Here is a 23,184-nt window from a genome sequence, read left to right on the forward strand (position 1 = left end):
GTGAGTTAGGGAGAGAGTCCTAGCCATGCTAGGACTCGCATTCAAGGGCTGGGAAGGAGTCCTAGCAAGCTATGACTCCCACCCGAGAATCAAGGGGAATTGCGTGTAGGGTTCTGGGCTTGTTGCAGGCTGATGGGCGTGGTCCAGGGGGCCTGGGCTAGGTCAGGTCGAGTCCTTAGAGTCCTTAGGGAGTGCACAACAGGTTGGTTTGGTGGCTGGGTTCGTTGGTAGGGGCAGGGAAGCTTGATCAAGAGTCCTTGTCCAACAAGGATTTCTCGGCCAGCTTATGGTAGAGGAGTATGGGGCTCGTTTTTTTGGTTAGGGGTGTTTTACGTGGGATATATGGGTCCAGTAGGGTACTTTAGGATGTTGGTCAAGTTTTGGATCAACATGGTTCGGGGGTATCTCGTGAAAATCAAGAGATGGCTCGGGGTCGAAGATTTTGGGTCATTAGAGTTTTTAAAACTTGGGAAAATTGAAAAATGGTTCACGGGGGTCGAGTCGTGGTTCATAAGGGCTAAAATAATATAAAAAGACTAAATTCTCAACTGGTACCAACACTTAGGAATCTAGGTACTTAAGTCTGGAGGTCCTGGGTTCAAGTGTTAGGGAAGGAGAAAGAAACCACTTACCAGGGGTGAGATATTCTATGAGTGACGGTGCATTGGCCCATGCTGGACCATCCTAACGACCCATGACCAGTAGTGTTGCGTGGGTATGGGCCGAGGCCTTTGTTGGTTCAGCCTAATGGCCCATGATCGTTACAAAAAAAGGCGCCTTTTTTTGTAACGATCATGGGCCATTAGGATGAACCAACAAAGGCCTCGGCCCATGCTGGACCATCCTAACGACCCATGACCAGTAGTGGTGCGTGGGTATGGGCAGAGGCCTTTGTTGGTTCAGCCTAATGGCCCATGATCATTACAGCACTGCTCTCGCCCAATCAGAACCATGAAGTTAAGCGTTCTGGCGCGATGGCAGAGCTAGGACGGGTGACCTCCCTGAAAAGTCCTCGTGTCGCGACCGTTAACGTAAATTATTGATAAAACAGTCGAAATAATTGTTTTTAATGAGTTAACCGTCTCCGGAGTAATCTGCGTCATACCCTTCCGCACAGAACCGGCTCACGACAAAAAAAATTGCTAAATGTTACCAGAAAATAGAAAAAAAATAGGAAAAAAAATTAGCGAATGTAAAGTTATTATTATGCCTGCGATACGATAAAATGGAATCGGAATCCAATTTCGGACTTCCTAAGCGGATTTCTCGAAGAAACGGAAGCTTAACAAAAGCGGAAAATCGCAAATTATAGGGTCTTAGAGAAGGAATTCGGCTAAAATCTTGCCAGCTCATTGCGGAGTAAAAGTCTCGTTCGTTTTCCCGTTTACAATCAAATTAGGCTACAATTTTTTCCAAATCCGACAGAGCCCGAGCTACGTTGATTTCACATGTCTTATCTAGTGCCGATCGATATTCAGATGATTTGAGCCGAAAATCGTCTGTCAACAAGTAATCAAAAATAGAAAAACACGAAAAGGGGTGCAACACGAGGACTTCCCAGGGGGTCACCCATCCTAGTACTGCCCTAGCACTAGCACACTTAACTTCGGAGTTCTGATGGGATCCAGTGCATTAGTGCTGGTATGATCAAACACGACATTGAGTGGGATGTTTATTCTTATATTCCTCTACTACGTGTTGCGCGGGCGGCGATGGACAACACGTGGCACTGCTCTCGCCCAATCAGAACCATGAAGTTAAACGTTCTAATGCGATGGCAGAGTGAGGATGGGTGACCTCCCTGGCAAGTCCTCGTGTCGCGACCGTTTACGTAAATTATAGCTAAAACAGTCGAAATAATTGTTTTTAATGAGTTAACCGTCTCCGGAGTAATCTGCGTCATACCCTTCCGCACAGAACCGGCTCACAACAACAAAAATCGCTAAATGTTCCCAGAAAATAGAAAAAAAATAATAAGAAGAAAATATCGAACGTAAAGCTATTATTATGCCTCGGATACGATAAAATGGAACCGGAATCGAATTTCGGACTTCCTAAACGGATTTCTCGAGGAAACAGAAGCTTAAAAGAAGCAGAAAATCACATATTAGAGGGTCTTAGAGAAGGAATTCGGATAAAATCTCGTCAGCTCATTGCAGAGTAATGAGTCTCGTTCGTTTGCCCGTTTACAATCAAATTAGCCAACAATTTTGTCCAAATCCGGCAGTGCCCGAGCTACGTTGATTTCACATGTCTTATCTGGTCCCGATCGAGATTCAGATGATTTGAGCCGAAAATCGTCTATGAACAAGTAATCAAAAATAGAAAAACACGAAAAGGTGCAACACGAGGACTTCCCAGGGGGTCGCCCATCCTGGGAAGTCCTCGTGTCGTGACCGTTTACGTAAATTATAGCTAAAACAGTCGAAATAATTTTTTTTATGAGTTAACCGTCTCCAGAGTTATCTGCGTGATACCTTTCCGCACCGAACCGGCTCACGACAACAAAAATCTATAAATGTTCCCAGAAAATAGAAAAAAAAATAAGAAGAAGAAAATAGCGAATATAAAGCTATTATTTTGCCTGGGATACGATAAAATGGAACTGGAATCGAATTTCAAACTTCCTAAACATATTTATCGAGGAAACGGAAGCTTAACAGAAGCGGAAAATCGCAAATTAGAGGGTCTTAGAGAAGGAATTCGGCTAAAATCTCGTCAGCTCATTGCTGAGTAACTAGTCTCGTTTGTTTTCCCGTTTACCATCAAATTAGCCTACAATTTTGTCCAAATCCGGCAGGGCCCGAGCTACGTTTATTTCACATGTCTTATCAGGTCCCGATCGAGATTCAGATGATTTGAGCCGAAAATCATCTGTCAACAAGTAATCGAAAATAGAAAAACACGTAAATGGGTGCAACACGAGGACATCCCAAGGAATCACCCATCCTAGTACTGCTCTCGACCAAACACGCTTAACTTCGGAGTTCTGATGGGATCCGGTGCATTAGTGCTGGTATGATCGAACCCGACATTGAGTGGGACGTTTATTCTTATATCCCTCGAGTACGTGTGGAGCTGGCGGCGATGGACAACACGCGGCACTGCTCTCGCAAAATCAGAACCAAGAAGTTAAGCGTTTTGGCGCGATGGCAGAGCTAGGATGGGTGACTTTCCTGGGAAGTCCTCGTGTCGCGATCGTTTACGTAAATTATAGCTAAAACAGTCGAAATAATTGTTTTTAATGAGTTAACCGTCTCCGGAGTAATCTGCGTCATACCCTTCCGCACAGAACCGGCTCACGACAACTAAAATCGCTAAATGTTCCCAGAAAATAGAAAAAAAATAAGATGAAGAAAATAGTGAATATAAAGCTATTATTATGCCTAGGATACGATAAAATGGAACCGGAATCGAATTTCGGACTTCCTAAGCGGATTTCTCGAGGAAACGGAAGCTCAACAGAAGCGAAAAATCGCAAATTAGAGTGTCTTAGAGAAGGAATTCGGCTAAAATCTCGCCAGCTCATTGTAGAGCAATGAGTCTCGTTGTTTGCCCGTTTACAATCAAATTAAGCTACAATTTTGTCCAAATCTGGCTGTGCACGAGCTATGTTGATTTCTCATGGCTAATCTGGTCCCGATCGAGATTCTGATGATTTGAGCCGAAAATCGTCTGTCAATAAGTAATCAAAAATAGAAAAACACGAAAAGAGGTGCAACACGAGGACTTCCCAGGGGTCACCCATCCTAGTACTGCTCTCGCCCATGCACGCTTAACTTCGGAGTTCTGATGGGATCCGGTGCATTAATGCTTGTATGATCGCACCCGACATTGAGTGGGATGTTTATTCTTATATCCCTCGAGTACATGTGAAGCGGGCGGCTATTGACAACAGAACCATGAAGTTAAGCGTTCTGGCGCGATGGCAGAGCTAGGATGGGTGACCTCCCTGGGAAGTCCTCGTGTCGCGACCGTTTACGTAAATTATATATAAAATAGTCGAAATAATTTTTTTAATGAGTTAACCGTCTCCGGAGTAATCTGCGTTATACCCTTCCGCACAGAACCAGCTCACGAAAACAAAAATCGTTAAATGTTCCCAGAAAACTGAAAAAAATAAGAAGAAGAAAATAGCGAATGTAAAGCTATTATTATGCCTGGGATACGATAAAATGGAACCGGAATCGAATTTCGGACTTTCTAAACGGATTTCTAGAGGAAACAAAAGCTTAACAGAAGCTGAAAACCGAAAATTAAAGGGTGTTAGAGAAGGAATTCGGCTAAAATCTCGCCAGCTCATTGCGGAGTAACGAGTCTCATTCATTTGCCCGTTTACAATTAAATTAGACTACAATTTTGTCCAAATCGGGTAGTGCCCGAGCTAAGTTGATTTCACTTGTCTTATCTGCTCTCGATCTAGATTCAGATGATTTGAGCCGAAAATCGTCTGTCAACAGGTAATCAAAAATAGAAAAACACGAAAAGGGGTGCAACACGAGGACTTCACAAGGGGTCACCCATCCTAGTACAGCTCTCGCCCAAGCACGCTTAACTTCGGAGTTCTAATGGGATCCGGTGCATTAGAGCTGGTATGATCGAACCCGACATTGAGTGGGACGTTTATTCTTATATCCCTCAAGTACGTGTGGCGCGGGCGACGATGGAGAACACGCGGCACTGCTCTCGCCCAATAAGAACCATGAAGTTAAGCATTCTGGCGTGATGGCAGAGCTAGGATGGGTGACCTCCCTGGGAAGTCCGCGTGTCGCGACCGTTTACGTAAATTATGGCTAAAACAGTCGAAATAATTGTTTTTAATGAGATAACCATCTCCGAAGTAATCTGCGTCATACCCTTCCGAACAGAACCGGGTCATGAGAACAAAAATCGCTAAATGTTCCCAGAAAATAGAAAAAAAATAAAAAGAAGAAAATAGCGAATGTAAAGATATTATTATGCCTATGATGCGATAAAATGGAACCGGAATCGAATTTCGAACTTCCTAAGCGGATTTCTCGAGGAAAAAGAAGCTTAACAGATGCGGAAAATCGCAAATTAGAGTGTCTTAGAGAAGGAATTCAGCTAAATTCTCGCCAGCTCATAGCGGAGTAATGAGTCTCATTCGTTTGACCGTTTACAATCAAATTAGGCTACAATTTTGTCCAAATCTGACAGTGCTTGAGCTACGTTGATTTCACATGTCATATCTGGTCCCGATCGTGATTCAGATGATTTGAGCCGAAAATCGTCTGTCAACAAGTAATCAGAAATAGAAAAACACGAAAAGGGGTGCAACACAAGGACTTGTGGCGCGAGCGGCGATGGACAACACGCGGCACTGCTCTCGCCCAATCATAACCATGAAGTTAAGCGTTCTGGTGCGATGGCAGAGCTAGGATGGGTGACCTCCCTGGGAAGCCCTTGTGTCGCGACCGTTTACGTAAATTATGGCTAAAACAGTCGAAATAATTGTTTTTAATGAGTTAACTGTCTTCGGAGTAATCTGCGTCTTACCCTTCCGCACAGAACCGGCTCATGAGAACAAAAATCGCTAAATGTTCCCAGAAAATAGAAAAAAAATAAAAAGAAGAAAATAGCGAATGTAAAGCTATTATTATGCCTGTGATGCGATAAAATGGAACAGGAATCGAATTTCGGACTTCCTAAGCGGATTTCTCGAGGAAACGGAAGCTTAACAGAAGCGGAAAATCGCAAATTAGAGGGTCTTAGAAAACAAATTCGGCTAAAATCTCGCCAGCTCATTGCGGAGTACTGAGCCTCGTTCGTTTGCCCATTTACAATCAAATTATGCTACAATTTTGTCCAAATCCAGCAGTGCCCGAGCTACGTTGATTTCACATGTCTTATCTGGTCCAGATCGAGATTCAGATAATTTTAGTAGAAAATTGTCTGTCAACATGCAATCAAAAATAGAAAAACATGAAAAGGGGTGCAACACGAGGACTTCCCAGGGGGTCACCCATCCTCGTACAGCTCTTTCCCAAGAACGTTTAACTTCGGAGTTCTGATGGGATCCGGTGCATTAGTGCAGGTATGATCGCACCCGAAATTGAGTAGGATGTTTATTCTTATATCCCTTGAGTACGTGTGGAGCGGGCGTCGATGGACAACACGCGGCACTGCTCTCGCCCAATCAGAACCATGTAGTTAAGTGTTCTGGCGCGATGGCAGAGCTAGGATGGGTGACCTCCCTGGGAAGTCCTCGTGTCGCGACCGTTTACGTAAATTATAGCTAAAATAGTCGAAATAATTGTTTTTAATGAGTTAACCGTCTCCGGCAGTGCCCGAGCTACGTTGATTTCACATGTCTTATCTGGTCACGATCGAGATTCAGATGATTTGAGCCGAAAATCGTCTGTCAACAAGTAATCAAAAACAGAAAAACACAAAAAGGGGTGCAACACGAGGACTTCCCGGGGGGTCACCCATCCTAGTACAGCTCTCGGCCAAGCACGCTTAACCGAACCCGACATTGAGTGGGACGTATATTCTTATATCCCTCGAGTACGTGTGGAGCTGGCGGCGATGGACAACACGCGGCACTGCTCTCGCCCAATCAAAACCATGAATTTAAGCGTTCTGGCGCGATGACAGAGCTAGGATGGGTGACCTCCCTTGAAAGTCCTTGTGTCGCGACCGTTTACATAATTATAGCTAAAACAGTCGAAATAATTGTTTTTAATGAGTTTACCGTCTCCGGAGTAATCTGCGTCATACCTTTCCGCACAGAACCGGCTCACGACAACAAAAATTGCTAAATGTTCCCCGAAAATAGAAAAAAAATAAGAAGAAGAAAATAGCGAATGTAAAGCTATTATTATGCCTGGGATACGATAAAATGGAACCGGAATCGAATTTCGGACTTCCTAAGCGGATTTCTCGAGGAAACAGAAGTTTAACAGAAGCGGAAAATCGCAAATTAGAGGGTCTTAGAGAAGTAATTCGGCCAAAATCTCGCCAGCTCATTGCAGAGTAATGAGTCTCGTTCGTTTGCCCGTTTACAATAAAATTAGGCTACAATTTTGTCCAAATCAGGCAGTGCCCGAGCTACGTTGATTTCACATGTCTTATCTGGTCCCGATCGAGATTCAGATTATTTGAGCCGAAAATCGTTTGTCAACAAGTAATCAAAAATAGAAAAACACGAAAAGGGGTGCAACACGAGGACTTCCCAGGGGGTCACCCATCCTAGTATTGCTCTCGCCCAAGCACTCTTAACTTCGGAGTCCTGATGGGATCCGGTGCATTAGTTCTGGTATGATCGCACCAGAGATTGAGTGGTATGTTTATTCTTATATCCCTCGAGTACGTGTGGCGCGGGCGGCGATGGACAACACGCGGCATTTCTCTTGGCCAATCAAAACCAAGAAGTTAAGCGTTCTGGCGCGATGGCAGAGCTAGGATGGGTGACCTCCCTGGGAAGTCCTCGTGTCGCGATCGTTTACGTAAATTATGGATAAAACATTCGAAATAATTGTTTTTAATGAGTTAACCGTCTCCGGAGTAATCTGCGTCATACCCCTCGCACAGAACCGGCTCACGACAACAAAAATCACTATATGTTCCAAGAAAATAGAAAAATAATTAAGAAGAATAAAATAGCGAATGTAAAGCTATTATTATTCCTGGGATACGATAAAATGGAACCGGAATCGAATTTCGAACTTCCTAAGCGATTTTCTCGAGGAAACGGAAGTTTAATGAGTTAATCGTCTCCGGAGTAATCTGCGTCATACCCTTCCGCACAGAACCGACTCACGACAACAAAAATCGGTAAATGTTCCCAAAAAATTGAAAAAAAAATAGGAAGAAAAAAACAGCGAATGTAAAGCTATTATTATGCCGGGGATACGATAAAATGGAACCAAAATCGAATTTCAGACTTCCTAAACGGATTTCTCGAGTAAACGGAAGCTTAACAGAAGCGGAAAATCTCAAATTAGAGGGTTTTAGAGAAGGAATTTGGCTAAATCTCGCCAGCTCATTGCGGAGTAATGAGTCTCGTTCGTTTGCCCGTTTACAATCAAATTAGGCTACAATTTTGTTCAAATCCGGCAGTGCCCTTGCTACATTGATTTCACATGTCTTATCTGGTCCCGATATAGATTCAGATGATTTAGCAGAAAATTGTCTGTCAACAAGTAATCAAAAATAGAAAAACATGAAAAGGGGTGCAACACGAGGACTTCCCAGGGGTCATCCATCCTAGTACTTCTCTCGCCCAAGCACGCTTAACTTCGGAGTTCTGATGGGATCCGTTCCATTAGAGCTGGTATGATCGCACCTGACATTGAGTGGGATGTTTATTCTTATATCTCTCGAGTACGTGTGGCGCGGGCAGCGATGGACAACACGCGGCACTGCTCTCGCCCAATCAGAACCATGAAGTTAAGCGTTCTGGCGCGATGGCAGAGCAAGGATGGGTGACCTCCCTGGGAAGTCCTCGTGTTGCGATCGTTTACGTAAATTATGGATAAAACAGTCGAAATAATTGTTTTTAATGAGTTAACCGTCTTCGGAGTAATCTGCGTCATACCCTTCCGCACAGAACCGGCTCACGACAACAAAAATCGCTAAATGTTCCCAGAAAATAGAAAAAAAAATAAGAATAAGAAAATAGCGAATGTAAAGCTATTATTATGCCTGGGATACGATAAAATGAAACCGGAACCGAATTTCGGACTTCCTAAGCGGATTTCTCGAGGAAACGGAACCTTAACAGAAGCGTAAAATCGAAAATTTGAGGGTCTTAGAGAAGTAATTCGGCTAAAATCTCTCCAGCTCATTGCGGAGTAATGAGTCTCGTTCGTTTGCCCGTTTACCATCAAATTTAGCTACAATTTTGTCCAAATCCGGCAAAGCTCGAGCTAGGTTGATTTCACATGACTTATCTTGTCCAGATCGAGATTCAGATGATTTGAGCCGAAAATCGTCTGTAACCAAGTAATCAAAAATAGAAAAACACCAAAAGCTGTGCAACACGAAGACTTCCCAGGGGTCAGCCATACTAGTACTGCTCTCGCCCAAGCACGCTTAACTTCAGAGTCCTGATGGGATCTAGTGCATTAGTTCTTTTATGATCGCACCCGACATTGAGTGGGATGTTTATTCTTAAATCCATCGAGTACATGTGGCGCGGGCGGCGATGGACAACACGCGGCACTGCTCTCGCCCAATTAGAACCATGAAGTTAAGCGTTCTTGCGCGATGGCAGAGCTAGGATGGGTGACCTCCCTGGGAATTCCTCGTGTCGCGACCGTTTACGTAAATTATAGCTAAAACAATCGAAATAATTGTTTTTAATGAGTTAACCGTTTCCGGAGTAATCTGTGTCATACCCTTCGCACAGAACCGGCTCACGACAACAAAAATCGCTAAATGTTCCCAGAAAATAGAAAAAAAATAAGATGAAGAAAAGAGCGAATGTAAAGCTATTATTATGCCCGAGCTAGGTTGATTTCACATGACTTATCTTCTCCCGATCGAGATTCAGATAATTTGAGCCGAAAATCGTCTGTCAACAAGTAATCAAAAATAGAAAAACACGAAAAGGGGTGCAACACGAAGACTTCCCAGGGGGTCACCCATACTAGTACTGCTCTCGCCCAAGCACGCTTAACTTCAGAGTTAAGCGTTCTGGCGCGATGGCAGAGCTAGGATGGGTGACCTCCCTGGCAGTCCTCGTGTCGCGACCGTTTACATAAATTTTGATTAAAACAGTCGAAATAATTGTTTTTAATGAGTTAACCGTCTTCGGAGTAATCTGCGTCATACCCTTCCGCACAGAACCGGCTCACGACAACAAAAATCGATAAATGTTCCCAGAAAATAGAAAAAATAAGAAAAAGAAAATAGCGAATGTAAAGCTATTTTTATGCCTGTGATACGATAAAATGGAACCAGAATCTAATTTTGGACTTCCTAAATGGATTTCTCGAGGAAACAGAAGTTTAACAGAAGCGGAAAATCGCAAATTAGAGGGTCTTAGAAAAAGAATTCGGCTAAAATCTCGCCAGCTCATTGCGGAGTAATGAGTCTCTTTCGTTTGCCCGTTTACAATCAAATTATGCTACAATTTTGTCCAAATCCGGCAATGCCCGAGCTAGGTTGATTTCACAAGACTTATCTTGTCCCGATCGAGATTCAGATGATTTGAGCCGAAAATCGTCTGTCAACAAGTAATCAAAAATAGAAAAACACGAAAAGGAGTGCAACACGAGGACTTCTCAGGGGGTCACCCATTCTAGTACTGCTCTCGCCCAAGCACGCTTAACTTCGGAGTTCTCATGGGATCCGGTGCATTATTGCTGGTATGATCACACCCGACATTTAGTGGGATGTTATTTTTATATCCCTCGAGTACGTGTTGCGCGGGCGGCGATGGACAACATGCGGAACTGCTCTCGTCCAATCAGAACCATGAAGTTAAGCGTTCTGGCGTGATGGCAGAGCTAGGATGGGTGACCTCCCTGGGAAAATCCTCGTGTCGCGACCGTGTACGTAAATTATAGCTAAAACAGTCGAAATAATTGTTTTTAATGAGTTAACCGTCTCTGGAGTAATCTGCGTCATACCTTTCCGCACAGAACCGGCTCACGACAACAAAAATCGCTAATGTTCCAAGAAAATATAAAAAAAATAAGATGAAGAAAAGAGCGAATGTAAAGCTATTATTATGCTTGGGATACGATAAAATGGAACCGGAATCGAATTTCGGACTTCCTAAACGGATTTCTCGAGGAAAAACGGAAGCTTAACCGAAGCGGAAAATCGCAAATTAGAGGGTCTTAGAGAAGGAATTCGGCTAAAATCTCGCCAGCTCATTGCGAAGTAATGAGAATCGTTCGTTTGCCCGTTTACAATCAAATTAGGCAACAATTTTGTCCAAATCCGGCAGTGCCCGAGCTACGTTGATTTCACATGTCTTATCTGGTCACGATCGAGATTCGGATGATTTGAGCCGAAAATCGTCTTTCAAGAGGTAATCAAAAATAGAAAAACACGAAAAGGCGTGCAACACGGGGACTTCCCATGGGGTCGGGGTCACTCATCCTAGTACTGGTCTCGCCCAAGAACGCTTAACTTTGGAGTTCAGATGGGATCCGTTGCTTTAGTGCTGGTATGATCGCACCCGACATTGAGTGGGATGTTTATTCTTATATCCCTCGAGTACGTGTGGCGCAGGCGGCGATGGACAACACGCGGCACTGCTCTCGCCCAATCAGAAATATGAAGTTAAGCGTTCTGGCGCGATGGCAGAGTTAGGATGGGTGACCTCCCTGGGAAGTCCTAGTGTCGCGACCGTTTACGTAAATTATGGATAAAACAGTCGAAATAATTTCTTTTAATGAGTTAACCGTCTCCGGAGTAATTTTTGTTATACCCTTCTACACAGAACCGGCTCACGACAACAAAAATCGCTAAATGTTCCCAGAAAATAGAAAAAAATAAGAAGAAGAAAATAGCAAATGTAAAGCTATTATTATACCTGGGATACGATAAAATGGAACCGAAATCGAATTTCGGACTTCCTAAACGGATTTCTCGAGGAAACGGAAGCTTAACGGAAGCGGAAAATCGCAAATTAAAGGGTCTTGGAGAAGGAATTCGGCTAAAATCTCGCCAGCTCATTGCGGAGTAATGAGTCTCGTTCGTTTGCCCGTTTACAATAAATTAGCCTACAATTTTGTCCAAATCCGACAGTGCTCGAGCTACGTTGATTTTACATCACTTATCTGGCCCGATCGAGATTCAGATGATTTGAGCCGAGAATCGTCTCTCAACAAATAATCAAAAATAGAAAAACATGAAAAGGGGTGCAACACAAGGACTTCCCAGGGGGTCACCCATCCTAGTACTACTCTCCCCAAGCACGCTTAACTTCTGAGTTCTGATGGGATCAGGTGCATTAGTGCTGTTATGATCGCACCGGACATTGTGTGGGATGTTTATTGTTATATCCCTCGAGTACGTGTGGCGCGGGCGGCGATGGACAACACGCGGCACTGTTCTCGCCTAATCAGAACCATGAAGTTAAGCGTTCTGGCGCGATGGCAGAGCTAGGACGGGTGACATCCCTAGGAAGTCCTCGTGTCGCGACCGTTTTCGTAAATTATGGATAAAACAGTCGAAATAATTGTTTTTAACGAGTTAACCGTTTCCGGAGTAATCGACATCATACCCTTCCGCACAGAACCGGCTCACGACAAAAAAAATCGCTAAATGTTCTCAGAAAATAGAAAAAAAAAATAAGAAGAAGTAAATAGCGAATGTAAGGCTATTATTATGCCTGGGATACGATAAAATGGATCCAGAATCGAATTTCGGACTTCCTAAGCGGATTTCTCGAGGAAACAGAAGCTTAACAGAAGCGGAAAATCTCAAATTAGAGGGTCTTAGAAAAATAATTCGGCTAAAATCTCGCAAGCTCATTGCGGAGTAATGAGTTTCGTTCATTTGCCCGTTTACAATCAAATTAGGCTACAATTTTGTCCAAATCCGGCAGTGCCCGAGCTACGTTGATTTCACATGTCTTATCTGGTTCCGATCGAGATTCAGATGATTTGAGCCGAAAATCGTCTGTCAACAAGTAATCAAAGATAGAAAAACACGAAAAGGGTTGCAACATGAGGACTTCCAAGAGGGTCAACCATCCCAGTACTGCTCTCGCCCAAGCACGCTTAACTTCGGAGTTCTGATGGGATCCGGTGCATTAGTGCTGGTATGATCGCACCCGACATTGAGTGGGATGTTTATTCTTATATCCCTTGAGTATGTGTGGCGCGGGCGCCGATGGACAACACGCGACACTGCTCTCGCCCAATCAGAACCATGAAGTTAAGCGTTCTGGCTTGATGGCAGAGCTAAGATGGGTGACCTACTTGGGAAGTCCTCGTGTCGCGACCGTTTACGTAAATTATAGCTAAAACAGTCGAAATAATTGTTTTTAGTGAGTAAACCGTCTCCTGAGTAATCTACGTCATACCCTTCCGCACATAACAGGCTCACTACAACAAAAATCGCTAAATGTTCCCAGTAAATAGGAAAAAATTAAGAAGAAGAAAATAGCGAATGTAAAGCTATTATTATGCTTGGGATACGATAAAATTAAATCGGAATCGAATTTCGGACTTCCTAAGCGGATTTCTCGAGGTAACGAAAGCTTAACAGAAGCGAAAAATCGCAAATTAGAGGGTCTTAGAGAAGGAATTCGGCTAAAATCTTGCCAGCTCATTGCGGGGTAATGAGTCTCCTTTGTTTGCCCGTTTACAATCAAATTAGCATACAATTTTGTCCAAATCCGGCAGTTCCCGAGATATGTTGATTTCACATGTCTTATCTGGTCCCGATCGAGATTCAGATGATTTGAGCCGAAAATCGTCTGTCAACAAGTAATCAAAAATAGAAAAACACGAAAAAGGGTGCAAAACGTGGACTACCCAGGGGTCACCCATCCTAGTACTGCTATCGCCCAAGCACGCTTAACTTCGAAGTTCTGATGGGATCCGGTGCATTAGTGCTGGTATGATCGCACCCGACATTGAGTGGGATGTTTATTCTTATATCCCTCGAGTACGTGTGGTGCGGGCGGCGATGGACAACACGCGGCACTGCTCTCGCTCAATCAGAACTAGGAAGTTAAACGTTCTGGCGCGATGGAAGAGCTAGGATGGGTGACCTCCATGGGAAGTCCTCGTGTCGCGACCGTTTACGGAAATTATAGCGAAAAAAGTCGAAATAATTGTTTTTAATGAGTTAACCGTCTCCGGAGTAATCTGCGTCATATCCTTCCGCACAGAACCAGCTCACGACAACAAAAATCGCTAAATGTTCCCATAAAATAGAAAAAAAATAAGAAGAAAATAGCTAATGTAAAGCTATTATTATGCCTGGGATACGATAAAATTGAACCGAAATCGAATTTCAGACTTCCTAAACGGATTTCTCGAGGAAACGGAAGCTTAACAGAAGCGAAAAATCGCATATTAGAGGGTCTTAGAGAAGGAATTCGGCTAAAATCTCGCTCGCTCATTGCGGAGTAAAGAGTCTCGTTCGTTTGCCCGTTTACAATCAAATTAGGCTACAATTTTGTCCAAATCCGGCAGTGCCCGAGCTACGTTGATTTTACATGACTTAACTGGTCCCGATCGAGATTCAGATGATTTGAGCTGAACATCGTCTGTCAACAAGTAATCAAAACCATGAAGTTAAGCGTTCTGGCGCGATGGCAGAGCTAGGATGGGTGACCTCCCTGGGAAGTCCTCGTGTCGCGACCGTTTTCGTAAATTATGGATAAAACAGTCGAAATAATTGTTTTTAATGAGTTAACCATCTCCGGCGTAATCTACTTCATACCCTTCCACACAGAACCGGCTCACAACAACAAAAATCTCTAAATTTTCTCAGAAAATAGAAAAAAAAAATAAGAAGAAGAAAATAGCGAATGTAAAGCTATTATTATGCCTGGGATACGATAAAATGGAACCGGAATTGAATTTCGAACTTCCTAAGCGGATTTCTCGAGGAAACGGAAGCTTAACAAAAGCGGAAAATCGCAAATTAGAGGGTCTTAGAGAAGGAATTCGGCTAAAATCTCGCCAGCTCATTGCGGAGTAATGAGTCTCGTATGTTTGCTCGTTTACAATCAAATTAGGCTACAATTTTGTCCAAATCTGGCAGTGCCCGAGCTACGTTGATTTCACATGTCTTATCTAGTCCCGATCGAGATTCAGATGATTTGAGCCGAAAATCGTCTGTCAACAAGTAATGAAAACCATGAAGTTAAGCGTTCTGGCGCGATGGCAGAGTTAGGATGGGTGACCTCCCGGGGAAGTCCTCGTGTCGCGACCGTTTACGTAAATTATGGATAAAACAGTCAAAATAATTGTTTTTAATGAGTTAACCATCTCCGGAGTAATCTACGTCATGCCCTTCCGCACAAAACCGGCTCACGAAAACAAAACTCGCTAAATGTTCCCAGAAAATAGAAAAAAAAAATAAGAAGAAGAAAATAGCGAATGTAAAGCTATTATTATGCTTGGGATACGATAAAATGGAACCGGAATCAAATTTCGGACTTCCTAAACGGATTTTTCGAGGAAACAGAAGCTTAACAGAAGCGGAAAATCGTAAATTAGAGGGATTTAGAGAAGAAATTCGGCTAAAATCTTGCCAGCTCATTGCGATGTAATGAGTCTCGTTCGTTTGCCCGTTTACAATCGAATTAGCCTACAATTTTTTCCAAATCCGGCAGTGCCTGAGCTACGTTGATTTCACTTGTCTTATCTGGTCCTGATCGAGATTCAGATGATTTGAGCCGAAAATCGTCTGTCAACAAGTAATCAAAATTAGAAAAACACGAAAAGGGGTGCAAAACGTGGACTTCCCAGGGGGTCAACCATCCTAGTACTGCTCTCGCCCAAGCACGATTAACTTCGGAGTTCTGATGGATCCGGCGCATTAGTGCTGGTATGATCGCACATGACATTGAGTGGGATGTTTATTCTTATATCCCTCGAGTACGTGTGGAGCGGGCGGCGATGGACAACACGAGGCACTGCTCTCGCCCAATCAAAACTATGAAGTTAAGCGTTCTGGCGCGATGGCAGAGCTAGGATGGGTGACCTCCCTGAGAAGTCCTCGTGTCGCGATCGTTTACGTAAATTATGGATAAAACAGTCGAAATAATTGTTTTTAATGAGTTAACCATCTCCGGAGTAATCTACGTCATGCCCTTCCGCACAGAACCGGCTCACGACAACAAAAATCGCTAAATGTTCTCAGAAAATAGAAAAAAAAAAGAAGAAGAAAATAGCGAATGTAAAGTTATTATTATGCTTGGGATTCGATAAAATAGAACCGGAATCGAATTTCGAACTTCCTAGGCGGATTTCTCGAGGAAACGGAAGCTTAAACGAAGCAGAAAATCGCAAATTAGAGGATCTTAGAGAAGGAATTCGGCTAAAATCTCGCTAGCTCATTGCGGAGTAATGAGACTCGTTCGTTTGCCCGTTTACAATCAAAATAGGCTACAATTTTGTCCAAATCCGGCAGTGCCCGAGCTACGTTGATTTCACATGTCTTGTCTGGTCCCGATCGAGATTCAGATGATTTGAGGCGAAAGTCGTCTGGCAACAAGTAATCAAAAATAGAAAAACACGAAAAGGGGTGCAACACGAGGACTTCGCAGGGGGTCACCCATCCTATTACTGCTCTCGTCCAAGCACGCTTTACTTCGGAGTTCTGATGGGATCCGGTGCATTAGTGCTGGTATGATCGCACCCGACATTGAGTGGGATGTTTATTCGTATATCCCTCGAGTACGTGTGGAGCGGGCGGCGATGGACAACATGCGGCACTGCTCTCGCCAAATCAGAACCATGAAGTTAAGCGTTCTGGCGCGACGGTAGAGCTAGGATGGGTGACCTCCGTGGGAAGTCCTCGTGTCGCGATCGTTTACGTAAATTAAGGCTAAAACAGTAGAAATAATTGTTTTTAATGAGTTAACCATCTCCGGAGTAATCTGCGTCATACCCTTCCGCACAGAACCGGCTCACGACAACAAAAATCATTAAATGTTCCCTGAAAATAGAAAAAAATAATAATAATAGGAAAATAGCGAATGTAACTCTATTATTTTGCCTGGGATACGCTAAAATGAAACCGGAAATGAATTTTGGACTTCGTAAGCGTATATATCGAGGAAACAGAAGCTTAACAGAAGCCGAAAATCGCAAATTAGAAGGTCTTAGAGAAGAAATTCGGCTAAAATCTCGCCAGCTCATAGCGGAGTAATGAGTCTCGTTCGTTTGCCCGTTTAAATCTAATTAGGCTACAATTTTGTCCAAATCCGGCAGTGCCCGAGCTACGTTGATTCACATGTCTTATCTGGTCACGATCGAGATTCAGATGATTTGAGCCGAAAATCGTCTGTCAAGAAGTAATCAAAAATAGAAAAACATGAAAAGGGGTGCCACACGAGGACTTCCCAGGGGGTCCATCACCCATTCTAGTACTGCTCTCGCCCAAGCACGCTTAACTTCGGAGTTCTGATGGAATCCGGTGCATTAGTGCTGGTATGATCGCACCCGAAATTGAGTGGGATGTTTATTCTTATATTCCTCGTGTACGTGTGGAGCGGGCGACGATGGACAACACGCTACACTGCTCTCGCCCAATCAGAACCATGAAGTTAAGCGTTCTGGCGCGATGGCAGAGCTAGGATGGGTGACCTCCCTGGGAAGTCCTCGTGTCGCGATCGTTTACGTAAATTATGGATAAAACATTCGAAATAATTGTTTTTAATGAGTTAACCGTCTCCGGAGTAATCTGCGTCATACCCCTCGCACAGAACCGGCTCACGACAACAAAAATCACTATATGTTCCAAGAAAATTGAAAAATAATTAAGAAGAATAAAATAGCGAATGTAAAGCTATTATTATTCCTGGGATACGATAAAATGGAACCGGAATCGAATTTCGAACTTCCTAAGCGATTTTCTCGAGGAAACGGAAGTTTAACAGAAGCGGAAAATCGCAAATTAAAGGGTTTTAGAGAAGGAATTCAGCTAAAATCTTTCCAACTCATTGCGGAGTAATGAGTCTCGTTCGTTTGCCCGTTTACAATCAAATTAGGCTACTGTTTTGTCCAAATCCGGCAGTGCCCGAGCTACGTTGATTTCACTTGTCTTATCTGGTCCCGATCGAGATTCAGATTATTTGAGCCGAAAATCATCTGTCAACAAGTAATCAAAAATAAAAAAACACGAAAAGGGGTGCAACACGAGGACTTCCCAGGGGTCACCCATCCTAGTACTGCTCTCGCCCAAGCACGCTTTACTTCGGAGTTCTGATGGGATCCGGTGCGTTAGTGCTGGTATGATTGCACCCGACATTGAGTGGGATGCTTATTCTTATATCCCTCGAGTACGTGTGGAGCGGGCGACGATGGACAACACGCGGCACTGCTCTCGCCCAATCAGAACCATGAAGTTAAGAATTCTGGCGCGATGACAGAGCTAGGATGGGTGACCTCCTTGGGAAGTCCTCGTGTCGCGACTTTTACGTAAATTATGGATAAAACAACCGAAATAATTGTTTTAAATGAGTTAACCGTATCCGGAGTAATCTACGTCATACCCTTCCGCACAGAACCGGCTCACGACAACAAAAATCGCTAAATGTTCCCAGAAAATAGCGAATGTAAAGCTATTATTATGCCTGGGATACGATAAAATTGAACCGCAAGCTTAACAGAAGCGGAAAATCGCAAATTAGAGGGTTTTAGAGAAGGAATTCGGCTAAAATCTCGCCAGCTCATTGCGGAGTAATTTGTCTCGTTCGTTTGCCCGTTTACAATCAAATTAGGCTACAATTTTGTCCAAATCAGGCAGTGCTCGAGCTACGTTGATTTCACATGTCGTATCTGGTCCCGATCGAGATTCAGATGATTTTAGCCGAAAATCGTCTGTCAACAAGTAATCAAAAATTGAAAAACACGAAAAGGGGTGCAACACGAGGACTTCCCAGTGGTCACCCATCCTAATACTGCTCTCGTCCAAGCACGCTTTACTTCGGAGTTCTGATCGGATCCGGTGCATTAGTGCTGGTATGATCGCACCCTACATTGAGTTGGATTTTTATTCTTATATCCCTTGAGTACGTGTGGAGCGGGCGGCGATGGACAACACGCGGAACTGCTCTCGCCCAAATGGAACCATGAAGTTAAACGTTCTGGAGCGATGGCCGAGCTAGGATGGGTGACCTCCTTGGGAAGTCCTCGTGTCACGACCATTTAAGTAAATTATGGATAAAACAGTCGAAATAATTCTTTTTAATGAGTTAACCGTCTCCGGAGTAATCTGCGTCATACCCCTCGCACAGAACCGGCTCACGACAACAAAAATCGCTAATTGTTCCCAGAAATTAGAAAAAAATAAGAAGAAGAAAATAGCGAATGTAAAGCAATTATTATGCATGGGATACGATAAAATGGAACCGGAATCGAATTTCGGACTTCCTAAACGGATTTCTCGAGGAAACGGAAGCTTAACAGAAGCGGAAAATTGCAAATTAGAGGGTCTTAGAGAATGAATTCGGCTAAAATCTCGCCAGCTCATTGCGGAGTAAGGAGTCTCGTTCGTTTGCCCGTTTACAATCAAATTAGGCTACAAATTTTTCCAAATTCGGCAGTGCCCGAGTTACGTTGATTTCACATGTCTTATCTGGTCCCGATCGAGATTCAAATGATTTGAGCCGAAAATCGTCTGTCAACAAGTAATCAAAAATAGAAAAACACGAAAAGGGGTGCAACACGAGGACTTCGCAGGGGGTCACCCATCCTCTTACTGCTCTCGCCCAAGCACGCTTTACTTCGGTGTTCTGATGGGATCCGGAGCATTAGTGCTGGTATGATTGCACCCGACATTGAGTGGGATGTTTATTCTTATATCCCTCGAGTACGTGTGGAGCGGGCGGCGATGGACATCATGCGGCACTGCTCTCGCCCAATCAGAACCATGAAGTTAAGCGTTCTGGCGCGATGGCAGAGCTAGGATGGGTGACCTCCGTGGGAAGTCCTCGTGTCGCGACCGTTTACGTAAATTATGGCTAAACAGTTGAAATAATTGTTTTTAATGAGTTAACCATCTCCGGAGTAATCTGCGTCATACCCTTCCGCACAGAACCGGCTCACGACAACAAAAATCATTAAATGTTCCCAGAAAATTGAAAAAAAAATAAGAATAAGAAAATAGCGAATGTAAATCTATTATTATGCCTGGGATACGATAAAATGAAACCGGAAATGAATTTTGGACTATGTAAGCGGATTTTTCGAGGAAACGGAAGCTTAACAGAAGCGGAAAATCGCAAATTAGAGGGTCTTAGAGAAGGAATTCGGCTAAAATCTCGCCAGCTCATTGCGGAATAATGAGTCTCGTTCGTTTGCCCATTTACAATCTAATTAGGCTACAATTTTGTCCAAATCCGGCAGTGCCCGAGCTACATTGATTTCACATGTCTTATCTGGTCACGATCGAGATTCAGATGATTTGATCCCAAAATCGTCTGTCATCAAGTAATCAGAAATAGAAAAACATGAAAAGGGGTGCAACACGAGGACTTTCCAGGGGGTCACCCATCCTAGTTCTGCTCTCGCCCGAGCACGCTTAACTTCGGAGTTCTGATGAGATCCGGTGCATTAGTGCTGGTATGATCGCACCCGACATTGAGTCGGATGTTTATTCTTATATCCCTCGCGTACGTGTGGAGCGGACGGCGATGGACAACACGCGGCACTGCTCTCGCCCAATCAGAACCATGAAGTTAAGCGTTCTGGCGCGATGGCAGAGCTAGGATGGGTGACCTCCCTGGGAGGTCTTCGTGTCGCGATTGTTTACGTAAATTATGGATAAAACAGTCGACATAATTGTTTTTAATGAGTTAACCGTCTCCGGAGTAATCTGCGTCATACCCTTCCGAACAAAACCGGTTCGCGACAACAAAAATCGCTAAATGTTCCCAGAAAATAGGAAAAAAATAAGAAGAAGAAAATAGCGAATGTAGAGCTATTATTATGTCTGGGATACGATAAAATGGAACCGAAATCGAATTTCGAACTTCCTAAGAGGATTTCTCGAGGAAACGGAAGCTTAACAGAAGTGGAAAATCGCAAATTAGAGGGTCTTAGAGAAGGAATTCGACTAAAATCTCGTCAGCTCATTGCAGAGTAATGAATCTCCTTCGTTTGCTAGTGTACAATCAAATTAGGTTGCAATTTTTTCCAAATCCTGCAGTGCCCGAGCTACGTTGATTTCACATGTCTTATCTGGTCCCGATCGAGATTCAGATGATTTGAGCCAAAATCGTCTGTCAACAAGTAATCAAAATAGAAAAACACGAAAAGAGGTGCAACACAAGGACTTCCCAGGGGGTCACCCATCCTAGTACTGCTCTCGCCCAAGCACGCTTAATTTCGGAGTTATGATGGGATCCGATTCATTAGTGCTGGTATGATCGCACCCGACATTGAGTGGGATGTTTATTCTTATATCCCTCGCGTACGTGTGGGGCGGGCGGCGATGGACAACACGCGGTACTGCTCTCGCCCAATCAGAACCATGAAGTTAAGCGTTCTGGCGCGATGGCAGAGCTAGGATGGGTGACATCCCTAGGAAGTCCTCGTGTCGCGACCATTTTCGTAAATTATGGATAAAACAGTCGAAATAATTGTCTTTAACGAGTTAACCGTTTCCGGAGTAATCGGCGTCATACCCTTCCGCACAGAACTGGCTCACGACAACAAAAATCGTTAAATGTTCCCAGAAAATAGGAAAAAAATAAGAAGAAGAAAATAGCGAATGTAAAGTTTTTATTATGCCTGGGATACGATAAAGTGGAACCTAAATCGAGTTTCGGACTTTCTAAGCAGATTTCTCGAGGAAACGGAAGCTTAATAGAAGCGGAAAATCTCAAATTAGAGGGTCTTAGAGAAGGAATTTGGCTAAAATCTCGCAAGCTCATTGCGGAGTAATGAGTTTCGTTCGTTTGCCCGTGTACATTCTAATTAGGCTACAATTTTGTCCAAATCCGGCAGTGCCCGAGCTAGGTTGATTTCATATGTCTTATCTGGTCACGATCGAGATTCAGATGATTTGAGCCAAAAATATTCTGTCAACAAGTATTCAAAAATAGAAAAACACGAAAAGGGGTGCAACACGATGACTTCCCAGGGGGTCACACATCCTAGTACTGCTCTCGCCCAAGCACGCTCAACTTCGGAGTTCTGATGGGATCCAGTGCATTAGTGCTGGTATGATCGCACCCGACATTGAGTGGGATGTTTATTCTTATATCCTTCGAGTATGTGTGGAGCGGGCGACGATGGACAACACGCGGCACTGCTCTCGTCCAATCAGAACCATGAAGTTAAGCATTCTGGCGCGATGGCAGAGCTAGGATGGGTGACCTCCCTGGGAAGTCCTCGTGTAGCGATCGTTTACGTAAATTATAGATAAAACATTCTAAATAATTGTTTTTAATGAGTTAATCGTATCCGGAGTAATCTGGGTCATACCCTTCCGCACAGAACCGGCTCACGACAACAAAAATCGCTAAATGTCCCCAGAAAATAGGAAAAAAATAAGAAGAAGAAAATGGCGAATGTAAAGCTTTTATTATGCCTGAGATACGATAAAGTGGAACCGAAATCGAATTTCGAACTTCCTAAGCGGATTTCACGAGAAAACAAAAGCTTAACAGAAATGGAAAATCGTAAATTTGAGGGCCTTAGAGAAGGAATTTGGCTAAAATCTCGCAAGCTCATTACAGAGTAATGAGTTTCATTCGTTTGCCCGTTTACAATCTAATTTGGCTACAATTTTGTCCAAATCCGGCAGTGCCCGAGCTAGGCTGATTTCACATGTCTTATATGGTCACGATTGAGATTCAGATGATTTGAGCCGAAAATCGTCTGTCAACAAGTATTCAAAAATAGAAAAACACGAAAAGGGGTGCAACACGAAGACTTCTCAGGGGGTCACACATCCTAGTACTGCTCTCGCCGAAGCACGCTTAACTTCGGAGTTCTGATGGGATCCAGTGCATTAGTGCTAGTATGATCGCACCCGACATTAAGTGGGATGTTTATTCTTATATCTTTCGAGTATGTGTGGAGTGGGCGGCGATGGACAACACGCGGCACCGCTCTCGTCCAATCAGAACTATGAAGTTAAGCGTTCTGGCGCGATGGCAGAGCTAGGATCGGTGACCTCCCTAAGAAGTCCTCGTGTCGCGACCGTTTACGTAAATTATGGATAAAACATTCGAAATAATTGTTTTTAATGAGTTAACCGTCTCCGGAGTAATCTGGGTCATATCCTTCCGCACAGAACCGGCTCACGACAACAAAAATCGATAAATGTTCCAGAAAATAGGAAAAAAATAAGAAGAAGAAAATAGCGAATGTAAAGCTTTTATTATGCTTGGGGTACGATAAAGTGGAACCGAAATCGAATTTCGGACTTGCTAAGCGGATTTCTCGAGGAAACGGAAGCTTAACAGAAGCGGAAAATCGCAAATTAGAAAGTCTTAGAGAAGGAATTCGGCTAAAATCTTGCCAGCTCATTGTGGAGTAATGAGTCTCGTTCGTTTGCCCATTT

General features: G+C 43.6%; 21 non-coding genes and 2 pseudogenes across 21 annotated transcripts; all 23 read right to left on the reverse strand.

Annotated features, from left to right (window-relative positions):
• Positions 1-1,536: 1,536 nt before the first annotated feature.
• On the reverse strand, positions 1,537-1,655 carry LOC142508888 (5S ribosomal RNA). The gene has a single exon (XR_012807086.1). It is a non-coding gene; the product is annotated as a 5S ribosomal RNA (ribosomal RNA).
• Positions 1,656-2,911: 1,256 nt separating this feature from the next.
• LOC142510200 (5S ribosomal RNA) lies at positions 2,912-3,030 on the reverse strand. Its single transcript, XR_012808326.1, has one exon. It is a non-coding gene; the product is annotated as a 5S ribosomal RNA (ribosomal RNA).
• A 682-nt stretch (positions 3,031-3,712) lies between these two features.
• On the reverse strand, positions 3,713-3,830 carry LOC142516960 (5S ribosomal RNA). The gene has a single exon (XR_012812727.1). It is a non-coding gene; the product is annotated as a 5S ribosomal RNA (ribosomal RNA).
• A 657-nt stretch (positions 3,831-4,487) lies between these two features.
• On the reverse strand, positions 4,488-4,606 carry LOC142516802 (5S ribosomal RNA). Its single transcript, XR_012812577.1, has one exon. It is a non-coding gene; the product is annotated as a 5S ribosomal RNA (ribosomal RNA).
• A 1,344-nt stretch (positions 4,607-5,950) lies between these two features.
• Positions 5,951-6,069, reverse strand: LOC142508772 (5S ribosomal RNA). The gene has a single exon (XR_012806975.1). It is a non-coding gene; the product is annotated as a 5S ribosomal RNA (ribosomal RNA).
• Positions 6,070-7,174: 1,105 nt separating this feature from the next.
• On the reverse strand, positions 7,175-7,293 carry LOC142515322 (5S ribosomal RNA). The gene has a single exon (XR_012811175.1). It is a non-coding gene; the product is annotated as a 5S ribosomal RNA (ribosomal RNA).
• An 899-nt stretch (positions 7,294-8,192) lies between these two features.
• LOC142508842 (5S ribosomal RNA) lies at positions 8,193-8,310 on the reverse strand. Its single transcript, XR_012807043.1, has one exon. It is a non-coding gene; the product is annotated as a 5S ribosomal RNA (ribosomal RNA).
• Positions 8,311-8,994: 684 nt separating this feature from the next.
• LOC142512659 (5S ribosomal RNA) lies at positions 8,995-9,112 on the reverse strand (annotated as a pseudogene).
• Positions 9,113-10,229: 1,117 nt separating this feature from the next.
• On the reverse strand, positions 10,230-10,348 carry LOC142514886 (5S ribosomal RNA). Its single transcript, XR_012810761.1, has one exon. It is a non-coding gene; the product is annotated as a 5S ribosomal RNA (ribosomal RNA).
• Positions 10,349-11,032: 684 nt separating this feature from the next.
• On the reverse strand, positions 11,033-11,157 carry LOC142511799 (5S ribosomal RNA; annotated as a pseudogene).
• Positions 11,158-11,837: 680 nt separating this feature from the next.
• LOC142507845 (5S ribosomal RNA) lies at positions 11,838-11,955 on the reverse strand. The gene has a single exon (XR_012806087.1). It is a non-coding gene; the product is annotated as a 5S ribosomal RNA (ribosomal RNA).
• A 685-nt stretch (positions 11,956-12,640) lies between these two features.
• Positions 12,641-12,759, reverse strand: LOC142516585 (5S ribosomal RNA). The gene has a single exon (XR_012812372.1). It is a non-coding gene; the product is annotated as a 5S ribosomal RNA (ribosomal RNA).
• Positions 12,760-13,442: 683 nt separating this feature from the next.
• On the reverse strand, positions 13,443-13,560 carry LOC142508035 (5S ribosomal RNA). The gene has a single exon (XR_012806268.1). It is a non-coding gene; the product is annotated as a 5S ribosomal RNA (ribosomal RNA).
• Positions 13,561-15,388: 1,828 nt separating this feature from the next.
• Positions 15,389-15,506, reverse strand: LOC142509237 (5S ribosomal RNA). The gene has a single exon (XR_012807421.1). It is a non-coding gene; the product is annotated as a 5S ribosomal RNA (ribosomal RNA).
• A 682-nt stretch (positions 15,507-16,188) lies between these two features.
• On the reverse strand, positions 16,189-16,307 carry LOC142515049 (5S ribosomal RNA). The gene has a single exon (XR_012810914.1). It is a non-coding gene; the product is annotated as a 5S ribosomal RNA (ribosomal RNA).
• Positions 16,308-16,990: 683 nt separating this feature from the next.
• Positions 16,991-17,113, reverse strand: LOC142506925 (5S ribosomal RNA). The gene has a single exon (XR_012805197.1). It is a non-coding gene; the product is annotated as a 5S ribosomal RNA (ribosomal RNA).
• A 683-nt stretch (positions 17,114-17,796) lies between these two features.
• On the reverse strand, positions 17,797-17,914 carry LOC142513560 (5S ribosomal RNA). Its single transcript, XR_012809500.1, has one exon. It is a non-coding gene; the product is annotated as a 5S ribosomal RNA (ribosomal RNA).
• A 614-nt stretch (positions 17,915-18,528) lies between these two features.
• LOC142517564 (5S ribosomal RNA) lies at positions 18,529-18,646 on the reverse strand. Its single transcript, XR_012813304.1, has one exon. It is a non-coding gene; the product is annotated as a 5S ribosomal RNA (ribosomal RNA).
• Positions 18,647-19,327: 681 nt separating this feature from the next.
• Positions 19,328-19,446, reverse strand: LOC142517134 (5S ribosomal RNA). The gene has a single exon (XR_012812893.1). It is a non-coding gene; the product is annotated as a 5S ribosomal RNA (ribosomal RNA).
• Positions 19,447-20,129: 683 nt separating this feature from the next.
• Positions 20,130-20,248, reverse strand: LOC142515820 (5S ribosomal RNA). Its single transcript, XR_012811644.1, has one exon. It is a non-coding gene; the product is annotated as a 5S ribosomal RNA (ribosomal RNA).
• A 681-nt stretch (positions 20,249-20,929) lies between these two features.
• Positions 20,930-21,048, reverse strand: LOC142507268 (5S ribosomal RNA). Its single transcript, XR_012805528.1, has one exon. It is a non-coding gene; the product is annotated as a 5S ribosomal RNA (ribosomal RNA).
• A 683-nt stretch (positions 21,049-21,731) lies between these two features.
• Positions 21,732-21,850, reverse strand: LOC142506827 (5S ribosomal RNA). The gene has a single exon (XR_012805103.1). It is a non-coding gene; the product is annotated as a 5S ribosomal RNA (ribosomal RNA).
• Positions 21,851-22,533: 683 nt separating this feature from the next.
• Positions 22,534-22,652, reverse strand: LOC142506346 (5S ribosomal RNA). Its single transcript, XR_012804640.1, has one exon. It is a non-coding gene; the product is annotated as a 5S ribosomal RNA (ribosomal RNA).
• Between the last annotated feature and the right edge of the window lie 532 nt (positions 22,653-23,184).

This window comes from Primulina tabacum, chromosome 10 (genome assembly GCF_025594145.1).
Source record: "Primulina tabacum isolate GXHZ01 chromosome 10, ASM2559414v2, whole genome shotgun sequence".
Taxonomy (NCBI): domain Eukaryota; kingdom Viridiplantae; phylum Streptophyta; class Magnoliopsida; order Lamiales; family Gesneriaceae; genus Primulina; species Primulina tabacum.